A 4,101-nucleotide genomic window follows, 5' to 3' on the forward strand; every position below is an offset into this window, starting at 1 on the left:
ATTCTCAAAGCCGTGTCTTTACGGCACTGGTCAAGTTCTAGTCTTTTATATAATCCACAAGAGGTACCCAACCTTGCAATAAAAGCTTAGTATAACCCTTAGATTGTCTATTTTGCAGATACAACGAAGACTCCCAACATGTTATATATTATTTTAAAGAATAATTCGAGCTGGTCTAGATTGTACTCTATAAAAAATGATTGGACATCTTAATTTCCATATGTACCATGAAATGCAACCAGAAATCCTTATTTAACCAGTTATTACTAACATTAGTTGTAGAAACGGCCAAATTGTTATTTATTGAAACCAAACTCTCAGACTTACATCACATTTTTTTTTTTGAAACTGAAGATGAATATATTGAGAGTTAAATCATTAGATATGAAGCTTCAGCTTCCAGAAGATTGTTTATCCGACCAGGAGGATATTGTATTCAGGTTTTATTTAGCTTATCTACTCTAGCTAGCTTGGACAAAACGTCCGATATTTTATTCTTTTCCTTTTGAACATAATAACAGTTCCAGGAGCTAAACTCATGAAAAAAAAATTCTAATATCTCTAATGAGATTATGCAATCTTCGGTCTATATTGTAAGAATCATTATTCACTGCATCCACCACCATCTTTGAGTCCAATTCAAAGTGCACTTTACGAAAATTCATCTCTTTAGTCCACTTCACCGCCATAAACCATTGCACTCTGTGTGTTCTGGAATTGAAGCTTTAGCTAGATAGATACACCTTGAACCTTTGTGACGACATGCAAAATCACGAATAATTAGTCTAATTCCTCCATTAAAATTATCAAAAGAACCATCAGAATTAATAGTAAGAGTTCCATTAGGAGGGGCTGTCCAATGTAAGTTCAGTCTTGGTTGTCTAGTTGTATTAGCAGATTTTTTACGTGACATCTCAGTAAATTCAGTCAGGAACTTCCTGCACTTGTTGATGATGATATCCGGAGAGACTGTTGATTCCTTGAAAATTCTGGCACATCTTTGTGACCAAATACACCATGCAACAATTGATGTTTTGCACATATTATCTTCATTTATAAGACCAGATTGTAGATTATCAAATAAGCTGCATATCCAAACTTCCAGATTAGTATTATTTGGAGTATGAATACCCAAAGTACCAAACCAGACGAGCTTTGCCAAATTGCATTCCAGTATTACATGTGTGGCAGATTTCATGTATTGATTGCAAAAAGCACAGCTGTAGTCTCCATTTTGTATGACATAAGAGAGCTTGTCTCTTGTAGGAAGTATATTCTTCACACACTTACAAATGAAATTGATTTATTCTTGGGAGTACTGGGAGTTTCCATAATATTTTGAAAATATTCTTCATCCTTAAAGGAGTTATTGCATTTGAATTCTGCTCTTCATACATTTTCCTATAAGCAGACTTGACTGTAAATTGACCATTCTTTTCTAAATTCCACACCATTTTATCTTCATAATTTGGGAAGACTGACATACCCAGGATCAGTCTTGCTGTGATATCCTCAAAAAGTGAAAGAATTAGATTAGAATTCCAGCTCATAGTTTCCATGAGAAAAGGCTGATGAACATACTTGTATTGCTCAATATTAGTGGCACCATGTTTTGGAGATGGAGGAACTGACAGTCCAAGCACCCAATTGTGTTTCCAGATTTGAATTTTCCTCCCATTCCCAAAGCTCCAGCCATTGTATTTCTTAATGAAGTCCAACTCTGAACTTATACTAGTCCAGGACCATGTTGTAGAAGAATTTTTCCTTAGATTGAACATATCACCATCTGGGAAGTACTTAGCTTGTAGAGACTGAGAACATATTGAGTTGTTGTCATTACATAACCTCCAAGCAGATTTTTCTAAGAGAGCTCTATTAAAAAGATGGAGGTCTCTGAAACCTAAACCACCATCCTCTTTTGGAACATTAACCTTCTTCCATGTGATGAGTTGCCTGCCTTTGTTAGATTTCTTTTTCCTCCAAAATTTTTGTTGAGTTGAATTCATCTTTTGAATGGTAGAGTCTGGCAACTTAAAACTTGTCATATGATGAACTGGTATGGCATTAGTGACATTTTTGACCATGACAGACCTTGCTGCTTCTGACATATTTATGCACCTCCATTTAGATAATCTAGAATCCATTTTTTCTTTAAGTATGGAGAAAGGAATTCTATTATTTCTGTCAATGAAGAATGGGAGTCCCAAATATTTCTCATCATTTAGCTGAAGCTGTCTGACTTGAAGGACGCCACTTATAGTCTGGCAGTGAGAAGGACTTAAGTTTTTACTGAAGTACACTGCATATTTATGAAAATTTATTAGCTGTCCTGAACACAAACTTAATTCTTCTATTATATCAAGAAGCTTCTGAGTTTGATCAAGATTGGCCTTGCAAAACAAGATGCAGTCATCTGCAAATAAAAGATGATTTATCTTAGGTGCGGATCTTGAAATTTTCGCACCTGTTAATTGCTTGGTAGTTTCACAGTGATGTAAATATCTAGAGAAATCTTCCATGGCCAATACAAAGAGATAAGGAGACAGAGGGTCCCCTTGTCTGATACCTCTTGAAGGCTTGAAAGAAGGAGAAGGAGTGCCATTGACCATGATTTCAATTTGTATTGTTGAGATACATTGAGATATAAATTGGCAGAACTTATCACAAAATCCAATTTTTTTATCACTTCAATCAGAAACACCCATTCCAATCTATCAAATGCTTTAGACATATCTATTTTTAAAGCCAACTGGCCTGATCTTCCTTTTTTCTTCTTCATTGCTTGAACCAGTTCTTGCACCAAGCAAATATTTTCAGATATCAGTCTACCATGGACATATACTGATTGTATTGGAGAGATAATGTTTCCCATATGTTTTTTCAGCCTTAGTGCAATGACTTTAGAGATTATTTTTTAGACTGTGTTATACAGGGAAATATGCCTGAAGTCTTCTGGTTTTTTTGGTGGTTTAACTTTGGGAATTAATGTAACTCTAGTGTTATTTATCTTCTTCAAAAGATATCCAGAATGAAAGAATGCCTGAACCATCTTGCATATATCATCTTTCACCATCATCCACTGAGACTGGTAGAATCCTGGAGAGAAACCATCTGGACCAGGAGAAGTCCATGGTTCCATTGTCATGAGAGCCTTGTGGATTTCCTGTTCATCTGGTATGGCTATAAGAGCATTGTTATCTTGCTGACTGATGCACGGAGGAATGTGTTGTAAGAAATAATAGTTGTCTGAAGGATTAGAATAAGTACTGATGCTTTTGAAGTGTTTGACTAGCAATTGCTCAATTGATGACCTGTCTTTACACCAAGAATTATCTGGAGCTTGAAGGGAGTCAATTCTGTTTCTAAATCTTCTATGATTAGCTCTTATATGAAAATATTTTGAATTATTATCCATGTCATTATAGAATTTATCCCTTGCTTTCTGTCTATTTGAACTTGCTTGAATATCATTTAGTTCTTCTATTTGCTTCTCTAAAACAGTCACCTTACTAGTTTTATTTCCTTGAATATCAACAAATTGCAGTTTTGATAATTCATGTTGAAGTTCAGAAATCCTTGATTGAATATGCCCAAAAGTACTCTTGCTCCACTTAGACAAAAGATGTCTAGTATTTGCTTGCTTGTCAGTTAAAATGTAAGCTGCTGAACTTGTAATATCAGAACTCCAACCATTCATAATTTCAGTAGCACGGGATTCATTTTGCATCTGGTGTTCAAAGAACTTACATTTTCTACCTTTAGACATGTTAATGCTATAAAGAGATAACATTATAGGAACATGATCAGAACCAAGTTGGCCTAGGTGAGTAAGAACAACATCAGGATACTTAAGAATGAAATCACTATTCACTAGAGCTCTATCTATTCTTGACTTGTATTTGCTTGTGCCATGACTATTACTAGTCCAGGTAAAAGGATTGTCTACATAATTCATATCATTCAAATCAGACTGGTGAATATGTTTTAAAACTTCAGGAGAAGTAAGAGGGGAGCTAGTGTTTTTATCTGACATGTTCATAATAACATTTAAGACTCCAATAAGAACCCAAGGATGGAAACTGAAGTGCTAAGATTTTTTAT

Source organism: Papaver somniferum, unplaced genomic scaffold (genome assembly GCF_003573695.1).
Source record: "Papaver somniferum cultivar HN1 unplaced genomic scaffold, ASM357369v1 unplaced-scaffold_19, whole genome shotgun sequence".
In the NCBI taxonomy this organism is placed as follows: domain Eukaryota; kingdom Viridiplantae; phylum Streptophyta; class Magnoliopsida; order Ranunculales; family Papaveraceae; genus Papaver; species Papaver somniferum.